Below are 17,625 nucleotides of genomic sequence, written 5' to 3' on the forward strand. Positions count from 1 at the left end.
ATCCAGCTGCCTCCTTCATATCTCTTCATGGGTGTCAACATATCCAAAATGGAGCTCATGACCTCCCCTCCCAAACCTGGTCTTTTTTCTCTCTTCTCTCTCTCGTCTCTGGAAATAGCATCATTATTTCTTCTCTTTTGCAAGTCAGACACCTAAGGGTTATGCTGGAGCCCTCTCTCTTCCGCATCCCCTATATCCATCGACCACTGACTCCTGCTGGTTTTACCTCTCAGGCAGCTCTCCTGTTCACTGTATTTCTTTACCTCTATCACTACAATGCTAGTCCAGACTTCCATTATCTCTCACTAAGAACTGAGGTTCCACTGCTATGGAGGGGAGGAAAGAATGGAAGTTGCAAAGGAAACCAACACTGTCCTTTGCTGGTAGGATAAGTATAAGAGTCAATAAAACTGTACATTTCTCAAGTCTGCATCTTATTGTTTAATACTAGACCATTTAGAAGACCAAGGAAGGGTCTTGCCTCTTCAAGGCTTTTGGCAAAGGAGTTCCTAAGTCCTATGTCTAACAGACCACAGTGGTGGTGGCCCCCTGTCTGTGGGGGAAAGGAACAAGGGTGGCATAATCCACTCTTGAAGCCCCCTTGCCCTCCTTTCTTGAGTCATATAATGGCTCAGGTTAGAGAATGTCCTCAGTTCTTTTGTGATTCAGCCCTGCTCTGGCTGGGGAGGGGAGGTTTGGACAAGTTCACCAGCTCTCCTTTCCTGATACTCCCCTGACACCTGCCCAGGAACAGATATTGCTGGCCCTGGAAGCAGACTTGCAGGAGGAGCTCAACCCAAGCCTGCACTAATCTACATCCAAGGAGTCTGACTAGAACTGCACTGGTCTCAGTGGTTTTGTCACTTATACTTGTCACCTACTGAATTTGATGCTTATGATACATCCAAAGTCTCACCTCAGAGAACAGTCTCAGGGTCAGTCTCACGATAAGTCTCCTAGACAGAAACAAAATGCAAGGGCGATTCCAAACAGTGTCTCCGAACTCCCAGCTTTGCTCTTTTGCTAGTCTTTCCCATTTCTGGAAACATCACATCTGGGCACTAGTTGTTCATGCCTTGAACCAGAGAGTTATCCTTAGCACAATGTTCTCTGTAAGCACCTCCCTCCTCATTTAGTGAATCACCAAGTCCTTTTGTTTCTACCTACAAAGTACACCTAGAGTCTTTTTACTTCTTTCTACCTTCACAGGCACCACCCTAGTTGAAGCCATCGCCTTCTTGTCCCCTGTCTACAGGGACAGCCTCCTAGCTGGTCTTTCTGCATCAACTCTCCACCTCCCCCCTCATTTATTCTCTACACAGAAGCTCCAGTGAATTATATTGTGGTCCCTCTCCCTTTGATAACCATGCTCAAATTTCATTTACTTCTTTCAGTTCTTTTAACATCAACATTCCCTTTTCTGCTTCAGGGCATTCGCATGTACAGTTTTCTCTGTCCAGAACTTTCTTTCCATCATCTGGCTAATTTTTTGCTCATTTCTAAGGCTCAGATTAAATGTCATATACTTGGCTTCCCAGAATAAACTGAATTCCTCTCACACTCATTCAAATTATCCATTAACTTTTAAATTTCACTTGTTATAATTAATAATTCTACACTTATTTTGATGATTAAATTTTTTTTTTTTTTGGTACGCGGGCCTCTCACTGTTGTGGCCTCTCCTGTTGCGGAGCACAGGCTCCGGACATGCAGGCTCAGCAGCCATGGCTCACGGGCCCAGCCGCTCCGCGGCATGTGGGATCTTCCCGGACCGGGGCACAAACCCGTGTTCCCTGCATCGGCAGGCGGGCTCTCAACCACTGCGCTACCAGGGAAGCCCGATGATTAATTTTTATATTTAATTGAAATGTCTGTCACCCCAACTAGACCATGAGCTTCAATAGGGCAGGGACCACACCTGAGCTGAAGACCAGTGTAGACCGATACCCAGTAATATCTTTGACACAGAGTAGGAGCTCGTGTTAGCTCAGGATCCCATAACAAATTACCATAGACTGGATGGTTTAAACAATGGAAATTTAGCTCTCACAATTCTGGAGGCTAGAAGTTCCAGATCAGCGTCCATTTCTGGTGAGGATCTCTTCCTGGCTTGCAGAAGGCCAACTTCTCGTTGTGTCTTCACATGATTTTTCCTCGAAGTATGTGTGGAGAGATAGAGGAAGATCTTATAAGGCCACCAATCTTATCCTATTAGGACCCTATTATGACCTCATTTAACTTTACCTCCTAAAAGACCTATCTCCAGATACAGTTATATTGGGGATTAGGTCTTCAATGTATGAATTTTAGGGGAGGGGCACAATTCAGTCCATATCAGAGTCCAACAATATTTCTTGAAAATATGAATATAAAAACCAGTCATTAATGAAAAAATACTTCCAATAGATTGACAGTTGGTTGGTTGTTGTAGTTAGGTTTCATAAATATGGAAGAATTAATTTTTATGAAACTTTGGCATTCGAGTGCAATTCCGTTAATAAACATCTGTGTTTTACTTTTTTATTTTTCCTTATCCACGGTAGTTCCCTGGTAATAATGTAAAATTGGTATCTGGATATGTAAGTGGCAAAGTAAAAGAGAAAACATTTTCCAAAAATCTATCAGAACTTAGGGGGGATTTTGAAAATGAAGTTTCTTTGGTCACTTGAATTGAAGATGGTTTAATCCTAAAGCCCCTTTAATTCTGGCTGTGTAACTAGCTTCCTGGGCAAATCATTGGCAGTGGCATGACCCTGGCTCATTAGAAGCACAACAGGAATGAAAAATCTGACAGATGATCTCATTGTTCATGCTTAGAGTCTGTCCTAAAAGTAATACAAGAAGAAACTCCACAAAATCTTTTGACTGTGCTCTGATATTCGTTTTTAATATCCAGAGCAAATGCTTCCTTTGGGTTTATTTCCTTGGGACTGCTGTTCCTGTTTGTTTTTGTTTATTTGGGGGGGGGGGAGTTATCTACTAATAGTTGTGGCTCCGTTCCAGCTAAGGAAACTGGCCTCCTCACATCCATTAATGACAAGTTGCAGTACTGTTGCTGAACCAGAAGACTATCCATTAGAATCAGTGCTGCTACCAGGGTTATTAGGGAGCACAGTTGTGTCTTCTTTGTCTTTTGCCCTGCCCTGAGTCAGTGCCCAAAATCCGTTTTTTGTAGCTTCAGCTATTTTGAGTGTAATTGCACAACTGGCTTGAACTTATTTTGGCAAAAGCTTTGTGTGTAGATGCATCATGGGCATGAAAAACCTTCTGGAAAAGGTGTTTTCTTTAAAAAAAATTTTTTTTATTAGAGGATAATTGCTTTACAATGCTGTGTTAGTCTCTGCTGTACAATGAAGTGAATCAGATATATGTATACCTAAATCCCCTCCCTCTTGGATTTCCCTCCCTCCCCCGATCTAGGTCATCACAGAGCACCGAGTTGAGATTCCTGTGCTTTATAGCATGTTCCCACTAGCTATCTATTTTACGCGTGGTAGTGTTTCTATGTGAATCCTAATTTCCCAATTTGTCCCACACTCCCCTTCCCCCTCTGTGGCCACATGTCCGTTCTCTACATCTACGTGTGTTTTCATACAAAAGTACCATTACTTGCCCTTTCTGGAAGTCAATTTCATGTACATCACAATGAAAGGATGGTGTGTAGTCTCATACAGCTAGTGGACCTTGACTACACATTATGTGGACATGTGAACATAAGTGGTCAAGAAAGGTGTGTCAAGGGCTTGCTTCAGGTAGTGTTTGGAGCTGTCAGCACAAGAGGCATGACTTAAGGCTAGCACCTCTTACTCCAGCATGTGTATCCTTTGGTGTAGCACATTCGTCAGAATGTAGAGGGTGGAGAAGTCCCACTGTGCAAACATTTTGTGGATCTCAGGGTTTAGTATCTTGACTTCAGTGGAAACATTTCACAAGTCACAAATGGGCAAAGGTCTAGTAAGGAGAGACTGGGTGATGAGGGTCAGACCCCCAAGTTTTGGTCCTGATTTTGTTGCTGCCTTGCTGAGTGACCAAAGAGGCAGACTACCACTTATAGGCTCTGTGACCTGGGGCACGCTACCTGACCTCTCTGCCTCAGTTTCCTCATCTATCATGGGAATAAAATAGTACCTATTTCATAGGGTCGTTTGACGATTAAGTGAGTTAATACCAAGAAAACACTGAGAGTAATACCTAGCATGTGGTTAGCACTCGACGTTAGTTCCTTACCTCTTATTTTCATCATTTTTTTCATTAATTGAATGATTAGCCCACTAACTTGCTTCCAGGGAATGTAGTTCAGAATAAACCACTAACACTGCCCTGAGAAACGTCTAAAGCAGAGGACAGAAACGATCATTTCAGGCATCAGTTTATAACGTAAATGAACAAGGAAATATTTTCAAGTATGAAAAGTTGGGGGCCATGAGGTTCAACTTCTCTCTCCCCCCAACCCCTTTTAAAAAATTCTCCTCTGGATGCTCATTAGGGGTTTCTACCCCTCATTTGGGCTCTCCTCTCCAATCTACCTTCCACTTCAGCTCCTTGGTTTTCTTAAACTTTTTTTCCGCCCTTCGGAAAGTGAAAGAATAACAGCTCCAGCTAGAGACGCTTGCTTGAAATAGCACTGACACAGCAGCTTCCTTTGCAGGTCTCTGCCAATGAGCCCAGCCGCCGCAGATGCTGGATACGCCGCTGGGTCCCCGGAAACCGGCCCCTGACCCTGCGGCCTGGCGGCAGGCCCAAGATGTTCTAGAAGAAAAAAAGGACGATCCCCCTCCCAAGACCAGCCAGGCACCACCCATCTTGCTATCCTTGGAGCTTTTGCCAAGCACAACACCAGGAAAATCTCTTTTTCATTGTTTGCTTTTCCAGGGGCTTTGAACAATTTCCCATTTCTTATAGTGAAGTCCAGAATTAAATTGGACTTCGGCTGACGGTTGCTGGAAAATAAATCCCATTCAGCTTCCTAAGGCTCTTCCTACTGGCTTTGTTTGCAGCCTCACGGATGATGTTTCTGACGTGTTTCGAGAGCTCCTTCCTCAAATCCCCTTCACACACGTGCTGACCCTCTGCTTTGTGACATAATTATTCATCTAATTTCTTCAGCACCAGGCAGACATCGTTGAGGAATGCCTCTCTCTCTGAGGTGAAGTAATTGACGTTTTTCTGTTTTCCTGTTACGTGATTAGGCAATTATTAAAATGGACTGGTCTTTAATAGTCTATTTTTGTTGGGTATTATAGCCCCATCTCCTAGGGTGGTATGATGGCCCCTGAGTATGCAAATACTCCAAGAGCTGTATCTTCATACTTCTCTATTTCCTTTCCACGTCACCCCTCTGAACACAGAAAGGGAGAATGGCAATAATGTGAGAATTTTATGTTCCAGAAAAAAAAAAAAATCTCACAACTCCCCAAAATCCTCTGAGATTGCTTTCAATTTCCCCTCCCCCTCCTTACCGCTCACGCAACCACCAACAGTGACACCTAGTGGTCAAATATAGATCAGTCCTTTCATCCCAAGTTAAGCAGCTTTCTACAGAAAATAAAATTTCCTTTAGGGGAAAATAAAGATAATTTACATCTTTTTTTGAATGCACAGAAAGATATATTCTTCATAATGCGTAGATGAAATATATGATTTGGGGTACGGGGCAAGTGCATAATTTTTTCTTATGAACATATTGGAGCTCTAAATCTATTTTCTTTAGTTTTGCAGGCTTGTGCTTGGTTTCTTAGGTAATGGTCACTTTGATTTTATTATAACTTTAAAAGTTGGCAGCTGCTCAGCAATATTTTAAATTTCAACACCTATAATGTATATTTAAAGGTAAAATATTTAAAAATGAGTGATATTACAAATCAGCCATTTGCATAAATCTGTCTCAAACTCTTGGAACCACATTTACAGGCAAAAATAGTTTCCATTTTAATGACAGTAATCTCCAGGAAGAAGTGAGACTCTTTCTCTTAAGAATTTTTCCAATAAACGAGGAAACATAAAAACATCTACATTTTAAATGAAATCTTCCAGAGGTTACAAAAATATGGGGAAACAGTGAATCCTTTTTAAAAACCTGTTTATTTATTTGTTTGGTTATTTATTTATAATACAATTTTGAAAGGTTACTTTCCATTTACAGTTATTACAAAATATTGTCTGTATTCCCCATGTTGTACAACACGTCCTTGAGCATGTCTTACAGCCAGTAGTTTGTACCTCCCACTCCTCCACCCATAAATTACCCCTCCTCCCCCCACTGGTAATCATTACTTTGTTCTCTATATCTGTGAGTCTACTTCTTTTTTCTTATATTCACTAGTTTGTTGTATTTTTTTAGATTCCAAATATAAAATATCATACAGTATTTGTCTTTCTCTGTTGGACTTATTTCACTTAGCGTAATGCCCTCCAAGTCCATTCATAGTGCTACAAATGGCAAAATTTTGTTCTTTTTTATGGCTGAGTAGTATTCCACTGTGTGTGTGTGTGTGTGTGTGTGTGTGTGTGTGTACCACATCTTCTTTATCCATTCATCTGTTGATGGACACTTAGGTTGTTTCCATATCTTGGCAATTGTAAATAATGCTACTATGAACACAGGGTGCATGTATCTTTTTGAATTAGTGTTTTTGTTTTTTTCAGATATGTACCTAGGAGTGGAATTGCTGGGTCATATGGTAGTTCTATTTTTAATTTTTTGAGAAACCTCCATACTGTTTTCCACAGTGGCTGCTCCAATTTATGTTCCCACCAACAGTGTACAAGGGTTCCCTTTTCTCCACATCCTTGCCAACATTTGTTATTTGAAAAAGCTTTTTATTTTTAAATAATTATAAATTCACAGGAAGTTGCAGAAATAGTACAGAGAGGTCCACTATACCTTCATCCAGTTTCCCCCAATGGTAACATCTTACCTAACTATAATACAATGTCAAAACCAAGAAAATGACGTTGGTACACTCTACAGAATTTATTTAGATTTCATCTGTTTTACTTGCACTCAGTTATATATGTGTGTAGTTCTATGCAATTTTGTCACATGTACAAAATGCATGAACCACCACTGCAATCAAGATACAGAACTTCCCATCACCACAAAAATGCCTCATGCTACCCCTTTATAATATTAAAATAAATTACTGAGCCCAGACACCTTGTCTATGGGAAGAAGAAGGCATGTATATATATCATCATCATCATCATCACATGCATTTATTGAAATCTATGCCCTGGTTGTGTTGTTTTATATGAATTATTTCATTTAGTTTTTGCAATAATCTTATGAGGTAAATACTATTTAATTTTTTTAAAAACAACTGCATTCATTTAAAAGGACACCAAGGGTAAAATTAAACAAAGAAAACTGACAATTCACCTGATGTCTTGTCTTCTAACACACCAGATAGAGTTTGCCCCACACCCAGTTTTAAATTTGACATAGATTCAATTCGATAAATATTGAGCATTGAGCTAGGTGATGAAGAGATTACAGGTGCTGACAAAGTACACTGCTCAGTGCCAGTCCTCACTTTCCCAGGGTCGGGTCTTCTCTTGACCCCTCCAATTACCAAGGCCAGCCTCGGCTCTCCAGAGCTCCAAGGACAAAATTTGTTCCTCTTGAATGGCTAGGCAAGAGTCACTTCTGACAGGGATAGGAGGGCTTGGTCCTTTCAGTTCTTTCTTACTAGTTTTGTTTTTGAGATTTTACTTCTTCAAAATCCATACAGCCATGACATGTTGGGGAAAATGACATGGTAAAATACCAACATGATTTGAACTAGCCACTCTGGAGTAAGGAAAGCTAAAAAGTAATTTAATGGTTGTTTTCATTGGTCCAAGCAGGCCATTTGAGAATAGAGGGTACCTGGAAGAACACTAGACTGGGAGTCAGAGCTTCTCCCTAGTGTTGGATTTGCCACTACCTCGCTTGTGATATGTGAACTTCCAAGGGTCTTAGATTTCTCAATTAAAGAGGAGGGGGTTCAGCAGATGATGGCTGTTATGGATGGAATATTTGTATCCCCCAAATTCATATTTTGAAACCCTAATATGCCATGTGATGGTATTTGGAGGTGGGGCTTTGAGTGGTGATTAAGTCATGAGGGTGGAGCCCTCATGCATGGGATTAGTGCCCTTATGAGAGAGACCCCAGAGAGCTCTCATCCCTTCCACCCTGTGAGGACAGTGAAAAGACAGTTGTTTATGAATAAGGAAGCAGGTTTTCACCAGACACCAAATCTGCTGGTGCCTTGATCTTGGACTTCTCAGCATCCAGGACAATGAGAATAAATATTTGTGGTTTAAACCACACAGTCTATGGTATTTTTTTTTTTTAGATCAGTCCAAATGCACTAAGACAATGGCCAAGGTCCTTTCCAGTGCTATCTTTATAAAGTAAATATTAAAAGGGTTTCTTGATGGGACAGGCTTCTAATTATTGGGTAGGTGATAAAAGTTAATTAGAAATACTCCATATTGCTTAGACTTCCAGCTCAAAATGGATGCTTTAGAAGCTGTGGATTCTTGTAAATATGACTTTTAGGGTCTTTATTCAGACTTTCTCATGGAATTCACTTTCAATTTTGAAAATTTAATAAAATCTAGTTATTAGTACATAATGTGCAAATGCCTGGCACTATTCTACTACAACATTTATGGTGAGCAGAAATCTCAGTGATGAGGAAATTGTGATGCCAAATTCCTGATTTAAATACGTCTATTTCCAGCTGCGTGATCTTTGATAAATCTCTTGACCTTCGTGAGTCACATTTCTCCTCCTCAGGTTGCTGTTTATATACTGAAATTTTCTTAGGCATCTTTCAGTAAACTTACTAGAGAAAGTTGAAGATACAGGAAAGTGCTTTGTAGTCTACATCAAGTAAGGTACCACGCCAATACTATATATTAGGAAAAAATAACTCAGACATGTGATTTATTACACACACAAAAGAAAAATAATCTTTAATGACTTTGAAATAATTATCTCTATCCACTGAAACATAGCACTTACTTTTAAATATTAGGATTGGTAGTACCCTACTTTTGGACTTAATACATTTCCAAAAACATGCATGAAATTTAAGAGTGTAAAGGTAGAACAACAGATTTCATATTTTAAGGGAGGAGACTGTCCATTTCCAGAGGGTTAATAATTTTAATTGATTTAGTTCATCGTCAACATATTTTTATTGAGCGTATATAGTATGTGCAACAAACTGTTCTAGGCAGGGAACAAAACACATGAAAAAACCTCTGCCTGGATGGCCCTACATTATGAGGAATGAGTGGAGGAGACAGAAATAGACAAAGTAAAAGATCAGAGTATTTAATTCATGAGAAGGTGATACATGAGAGAAATAAGCTTTGGAGGAGGAAGCATGTATGTTTGTGAAGGATACAAATGGATGTAGGGTGGAAGGCCTCTGTGAAGGGAACCTATGTGTGAGAGTCTGGAAGGCAGAGATGGCTGGCGGATCTCAGTCACCTAATATGCAGCTTCATTTCCGTACCAAGAAAGTTCCATCCTGAGAAAGTACATAGAACTGGACTCAGGAGATGGTACAAATCCTAAGTGTGCTTTCTCATATCATGCCAAAGCTGGTCGGCCAAGGGAGTTTGTTAAAATGGATTTCTCTTGTGAGCAGCAATGGTAGATGCCACAGAACAAGGAATCCATAAAGTCTTATAACTTAGTTAGCAAGGGATTTTTGCAATGTTGGGGAGAATCGAATATTCACTAACTCAGCAATTACCTTCCTCTTAGCTGGTTGGTTTGCTTGCTTCCCTGTTGGCAGATACGCTCACCATTCTCAGTAAATGTCCCCATAGTTCTCTGTCAGGCAGTGGGTCCCTGGTGCCTTCTGTTGCTCCCATCAGCTGTCTCTCCTCAATTTCACTAGGTGTTGGGTTTCCAGGACTGAATGACTGACCTATTGATGTTAAGAGGGAAAATGTATTATTAGAACTCTGGTTACTTTCTTGTCTTCTTTCCCATATTGCAGAGTCAAATAGTAATACCATTTTGCAGTGCAAGACATAAAAATATTAAATGGCATGAAAGTTCAGCCGGTAAGAGCCATAATCACAGTACTGAATGGTTAGCGCCAGGTATAACATTTTAGAAATATGAGGTCTGCTTATCCACCCTCAACACGTGGGAGCCTAGCCAGCGGCACAGAATGATTTAGTCCCTGAATTGCTCTCTTGCTTAATGTCATAGTCAGGACCAGCATTCTGCAAAGGCAATCTTGTGTTTTTTAGCATGCAGAGAATATATCTCCCTAACCTACTTCCTGAGGCCACTCATTTCATTCCCTAATTACCTAATATTAAAAAAAAATGTCCCAGAGAGGAAAAAAAGGTTTAAAATCATACTTATGTGTACAGGACTGATAGTAGGTAACAGCAGATTGTGCTGGGAAGGAAGGCTAGACAACGGCTCAGTGAGGGTGGGAAGGAAGAGGCTCAGAAGACGGAGGCTGGGGCATGGGACACAAACAGTGGCCGTAGGAGGAACAGCATCACCTCCTTCGCTGCTTTGCCCCGAGCCAGCTCTGTTTATGCAAGACAGGAAGGGACTGTAATTAGAGGGAGAAGGCGGCAGATTTGGGAAGGGAATGGGCTGGGGTGGGGAGCAACTTCAGCTCTGCTTCGTCCCCTGAAAGCCTCCCAGAGTCTGTAAGCCCCTCGGGGCACCTCAGGGCCCCATAGACAGCAGAGGCAGCGCAGGCTGTGCCCCGAAACGGGGAGGAGGAAGGCAGGGACTCAGCCCGGCTCTTCAGTGCGTCTGACCATTGGATAATCGGCGCAAGTTTGCCTGCTGGAGGGACCGAGGGGCGCTGAGCAGGGTCGCACCCAAGCGAACCCAGCTGGCCCTGAGGTCCTGGGTGAGGGGAAGCGGCGGCGGGTGTTTGTTCAAGGCGGCTGCGAAGAGTGCTCTCAGGAGTGTAACCTAGGAGAACCCAGTCAGGGTGAGATGGATTCGGTGTTGTCAAGGTCAAAGATGGAGGCTAAAAACAGGATGGAGCAGGGGCAAGGCGGAGTCTGGGTAAGGCTTCAGAGCTCAAGTTGGTTACAAAAGACCTTGTGAACAGCCTCTGTGGGGAGTCAGGAGGGGGAGAGAGTGAGTACCAGAACCTCTCCCAAAGCCTCTTCCACAGCGCGCTCGTCCAGTGAGATGAGCTTCTCCAGAAAATGCTCCCGTGCTCCCCCACCAAAAGGAAACTGACAAGACGGCACACTACACTCTTCTTACAGATTCATTAGCCTATTAAGTGGTTCGAGAAGTCCTACAACAAACAGACCTGTTCAGCCTTACTTAACCCATAATTTTCCCAATTAATTTGACCTCAGACCTTATTCTTACATTATACTTAATCCATTCCCAGAAACACACTTTGAGAAACACCCTTTTATAGCTCTTTCTCCCAGTCCAGTTACATTGACCACCCACCTGAAGTCTTCCTGGCCACCAGTGTGGTGCCCTACAGAGTCCTTGCTAGGAAGCAGAGGTCTCCTCACCCCTGACCCCCCATCCACAGGAGGCATGGACACTACTCACATCCTCTCCCTGTGCTGGCCCTGAGAACATTTGGCATCTGTTGAAATGTAGCTCCGAGAACATCAACAACCTGCTATATTGACCTGAAAACTTTTTGACTATGCTGTAGGAACAGCTTTCTTGCACTGGGAAGAGTATTTTTCTGCTAGCTGGAGAGAAATACCCTTTTCTCCTTATACGTCCCGCCCTGTACTTGTCAAATCTGGAGGTTTGTTAGTTTTTTTTTTTTTTTTTTTCTGTGATGCTACTTCAAGGCACAGCTGTCAGTAGCAGCACTTTATTATAAGCCAGTGCTGGCTAACAGACCATGAACCATTGATAGCTATTATCCTTAGTCACACCTCACCCCTACTGAATAAGGGAGCCAAACTGCTAAATTTGTTTTTCCAAAGCACATTGATTAAAAGAGTTGACAAAGCCACTTGAAAGCGAAATTTCCAACTGCCTAAAATGAAAAGCTTTCTTGATCATCATGTCTTAGGCTGGGGAGAAAGTTTATTTTCCTACTATGTGTAGATAATGGATTTTGCCTTTTCTGGGAATTCTTCATCGAAGAATACATTGAATACTCAAACAATGGCAGTCTAAATTGTTCTGCAGTGACACTAACTAGCTGGAACTAATTCAGAAATGTGCACGGAGCATGATGAGGATAACTTGGTGTGTGGGGAAGAAGCAGCACACCTGCCTCCATCATAGCTTATCTTAGGACAGGTGCTGCCTGGGCCAAAGCTGCCCAGAAAATATAGACATTGTTATAAGTTATATCCAGTTTTTTCTTTTCTTTCATTCTTTCTTTATTTCAAAGAGACTTTTTGTCAGAGAATGTAAAAGCTCAAATACTTTTTACTCATTTTCTTGCTGAGAGCTGCAGGCATAACCAGCAGCAACTGCCAGTAATTAATCATAGCTCTGGAGATGGGGGCACACGTTTAAAGACATCTTCAACCCACTGAAACACGTTGTGGGTTTAAAATTCTGCCATAGAGCAGAATCTCTGGAATGAAGCTGTACATTCTTTCTGATCTTAATGTACCTACTGAGTGTGGCCAAAGGCAGCTCTTGGAAAGTCATCAGGGATGGAAGAATCCCTCCTGAGGGATCCAAGGCAGGCAAGCATCTCTGGACCACACTGGAGACCAGCTGTAAGATGGGCAGAGACAAGCATGTGACACTGGGCAAAATATTAGGTGAGTGTTTTGGTAACGCTCTTTTGTTGCAATGAACAGAGACTCTCAAGTTACGGGAGTGATTTATCGCAAGGATACTTGTGGAACAGCACTGGAAATAGACAGTGCTCAGGGCCCAAAATAGTTCTAGAAACCACGTATGCTCTCTGTTGCTCTCAGAGCCACAGGGATGCCTCTGTGGGTGTATCTGCTTGTGTTTGTCATCCGCTCCATTCTACCCTCTCTGTGGACTGGCTTCCATTTCTTGCTCATTAACATCCCCCTCCTTATGACTTCACAGGCACAGTGTCCCTCTTGTTTCACCCTCTCTTTAATTCATCCTTTTTGAACTTTAGCTCTTAGTATTGACTCATTCTTTTGGCATTTTCATAGTCCATATTCCCAAGAGAGCAAAGTTAATTGGTCCAGGTTATAGTTATAGGCCACATCATTGGTTGCTGGCCAGCCTGCGGGTGGCCTGCCTTTGGGTCAGGTGCTTACCCTTGGTCTCATCCACAAGGACAGGTGGAGTAGGATTACATTGTTTAACACAAGCTCCTCTAGATCTGTCCCTTTAGCGGGGGCTGTGATTGGACAAGCACAGCGATCGACATCTGAGGTCACTATTGTATTCCTATTCCATAATTAATGAGGTCTCTCAGAGAAGCCCATGCTGTTCTCATGCACCAGCCCACACAGCTACCAGATGTCAGTTGTACTTCTAAGTAAGTCTCTAATCTGTTCAGGTTTTCCCATCCTCACTGCCACTACCCTTGTCCAGGTCATACTTACTCCCACCTGACTTCTCCATAACTCTCTGCTAACACTGCAATGCTCCTCCAGTCTTGCATCCATCTTTCTACAATTCAAATCTGATCACACCACACCCTGCTTATAACATTCAATGGCTCCCCATTGCCCAAAGGGTAAAGTTTAAGTCCTTGGTGTGGTTTAGAAGGTTTAAGGTGTTCCATGACCTGCTCCCTGCCAGCCTCCTCCTACATAATTTCTTCCATCACCATCCCTACTTTGCTGTCTACCCTCTGGCTTCCTCAACTCAACTCTTGCCTTTTTCTCACACCTGCTGTGTTCTCTCTTGCCTTGGAGCTTTTGTACCTGCTTTTCCCTTTGCCCATCCTCAGTTCTTCTCCTTCTCAGTTAAAACTTCACTTCCTCTGACTTTTCCTGACTCCCTAGACTATGTGGTGAGGACGGAAAGCACATCTTCTATGCTTGCAGTTACCCCCCAGCCCCTGGCCCTAGAATTTCTGGTGCTGGAATACCATAAGTGCTCTGTGAACATTTCTTGTGAGTGGGGGGCTGTTGAATCCCAGAACTCCAAGAAGCCATCATTTCTGGGTGGAACTCAAAAGTGAAAGGTAAAGAGTGATTTGAGAAAGGAAGAGAGAAAGAGAGTGAAGTGAAATAGAGAAGGACATGGTATAAGCATTTGTAAAAACACATGGAGTATAGATGGACCTCTGAAGGAAGAAAAAAGATCTATGGACTTTGATTCTGAGAGAAATATGCAGCCCCCAGAGGGCTGGCCGAGATCAAAGGACTTTGCCAAGGGATCCATCTCAAGGATATCTAGCCATTAACAATAAGCAGGATTTAGTCTCTGGATTAATTTCTTTAGCAGAGAGAAGTTCAACTTCCTTCTAAAGCATTTGGAATAGCTGTGGTGCTATGGGATATGGACCTGGACATCTGTTTCCTGGGGTTTCCTGGGACAGTCTGCATTCTAAGATGTGGCCTACAGCTTCCTGTGTGCTCCCAGGGTCCAGAGCTTTCTAGTGCTTCCTCATAAAGACTCTCAGATGTTTGTGGAACAGTCTCTTTGCCCTTTAAGACACCTGGGCTAGGCTCTGCCCCTTGTGTCCTGCCCACCCCCACCCCGGGAACTAGAGGGAGAGAGAAGAGCTGGACAAGCTTGACACACTTCTACGAAGGGTCATGCTCGCCTCTCTCTGATGGCAGCCTTCTCTAGGAGGGGCCTGGAGGCAAGCAGCCAGTGTTGTTATTTCTACTCTATTGTCATCGGTTAGATATTACGTTTTTACAATAGCTGCCAGAAGCATGCAAGTGACACCATTCCCCACGTGTTTTAATGTGAGAGGCTAAATTCTTGAGGTAGCAAAATACACTGGAAGCCAAGAGGAGAACATCCACCTCATGGTGTTTAGCAAGTGGGAGATAGAGCAGGAAAGGGAGAGGGCAAAGGGCGAGTCAGTCACTTGGCATCAAGAAACTCATTCTCCTTAGGCACAGATTAGCCACAGCCTCTCATGGAATCAGTTTCCTGCCAGTAGCAGATGGTAACAGAGAAGAGCACAGGAACCCAGGATGGAGGGGATGACTGAAGTCTACAGGCACTGCAAGAACCCGAGGACTCATCTCCTTTGACCGGGTTCAAAGAAGGAAGAAATTGCTCCTGGAGGCCCATGGCGGTGTCCTGGTATGAATTAGAAAGGCCTGTAGGTCACACTTGCACAACCACATCCATCCAAACGTCCAGCCATCCGTGAGACGTGGACCAAGCAACGTTGGTGGGAAGCAGCCCTTGCCCTCACGTCCAAAGGCAGTGGGTGGCCCTATCGCCAAAGCAGAGATCTTAGTTATCTCTTGATAATTCAGTCTGAAGAGATGTGGGATCTCAACCTCCTGGCTATACAGTCTGAGACTCATACAATTAGATATTAGCTGCATCCTTTAAGTTTTTTTTTTTTTTCCTTTTTCTCCCTCTGCAAAAAGCAAGCAAGCGAACAAAACCAAAGCCAAACAAAAAAGCCCTAAACAAGCTGGGTTATCTTGGTCAAGGGGCACAACCTCTCTGAGCTTGTTTTTTTCAGTTGCAAAATGAGGGGATTGAACTGGCTGAAAAGTCTCCTCCGTCTCTAAAGTCTATGATATTTCATACAAAATAGAGACCATAGGAAAGAGAAGGAAACACATTCTTTTCCCTGATGGGCCATCAAATAAGAAGAGTAATGTGTATTTGGGTGCAGGGTTCACAATAAGCCTGACTTACAGACATAAGATGCTTAATTAAATGATGGCCTCCCCAAGGTCACAGCCTCCTTCCCGTTGGTGTGTCTCTCCGCTCAGCGCCTGGTGCTCCATAATGCTATGCGAAGCATGGGCTCCCTGACAGCTGTTGACTTAACTCTTAACAGACTTTGTTTGTTTATCTCCAAGGTGGATCCTAGACATGTACCTAAGGCCCTAGTGGGCGGAGGCACAGGATGGCTGCACAGATTTGCATTTGTTCTTTTCTCCTCACCACTGTTTAGACCAGCGTGGCTGGTGGGAGTGAGATTTATGAAGAGCCGCTCTCGTTTTGGCTGCCTGGCTTCCTTGCTCACAGTTGGGCCGCCTTGGGAAGTCGATTTTTGTTCTTTTGCCCTTTGTCGCCCCGCTCCCTATTTCTGATTCCTTTTTTTCAGGGGCTGACGCAGTTATTTCCACCCAGAGTGCTTGGCTCCGCTCTCCAGCTCTGGGCTCCGTAACCCATGGCAACAAGAGAAGGGAAGCAGGTGATCACACACCACAAACACATATTATTCTCTCTCCCCCCTCTCTGGCTCTGGCAGTCTGGGGCACACAAAGGGAGGAGTCTCAACTGGCTGCAGTGCCAATTAGAGACACAGGCCTAACGGCTGGTGCTGAACGCTCGGGGCTTCCGGGTCACAGTGCAGCAGCTGCTGGGGAGCAAGGCGGCCTCTCCTTCTGCTTGCTCCAGCTCCTCGTATTTCTCCAGGGCAGCAAAGTAAAATCTGACCTTGCACACGCAGTTAGAAATGCCTTCACGATAGTCCATCCCCCGCTAGCCTAGCTGGAAACCCTCTTTTATATTACCGTGGAGATTGGCAGAATTATGCCTATAAAGTAAGAAGAAATTTCTTTCCACATGATTTGCTAAATGGAAATCATAATTAAGTCATTTAACATCTAAACTCTCACCCCCTCTCATATTTATGAGTTCTAGGAAGCTTCGGCCCAATTCAATGATTTTTTGTTTCTGGCCACATCTCCTAGTTGGTTTGACCTAAGGATTGAAAGAGTCAAGTGATTGACCTGTGCTCAAGTGGTAAAAATTCCCGTTCTGTTCAGGGACTAGAAATACATGGTAGACCCATCCTTATGAGACTTCGTCAGGACTAGTCGTTGTAGGTTAATAAAGAAGTCATTAAAGCAAGGCATTGTAAAAAGTGATACATACAAACTCATGTAACATTTTATTTTCACTTAAAGCTTACAAATATTTATTAATCTCCCATTCTTTTGATGAGGAACCAAGATCTGGTGCTTGGAGGCCAAGTCAACTTCCTTGTAGAAGCTGTACCTATGATGCATCACCTACAGCTTCCAGTGTTAGTTTCTTAGTGCTGTAAGAATTTAAAGACACTTGAAAAGCAATCTGAGCCCAGAATCTGTCTAGATTTTTATGGTTTCCTCCAATATTTCATAACAGTGTCATTCCAACCTCATTTAAAGGCAGAATAACTTGCCTATTCCTTCCAAGTAATTCCACTTATTTTTCAAGGAAAAATTTTCTTTACTTTTGCATTCATATTGCACTAGTTTATGTATTATTCAATAAGATGATGAATTACAAAAACAACTGGCAAGAGCTGGGTTGCGAATAAACCCAAGTGCTCTTGATAAGTTGGATACCCAACTGGCGGGAGGAGAGGTGTGTAGGTGCCTGAGAGAGGGACACCCAGCATCAAAGGAAAACTGGGAACTAGTAGCCATCCCAGCACGTGACAGCTGAATGTGATTTACTAATATTAGAAATACCAGAATGTGATCTCTTATCCTAGAAAGCTAACATTGGCACGGAACTAGGCAGCTCCTTGCACCAGTCTCTTCCACGCACATGCTCTTGAA

This window comes from Mesoplodon mirus (assembly GCF_964341445.2).
Source record: "Mesoplodon mirus genome assembly, chromosome: 8".
NCBI classification, from domain to species: Eukaryota; Metazoa; Chordata; class Mammalia; order Artiodactyla; family Ziphiidae; genus Mesoplodon; species Mesoplodon mirus.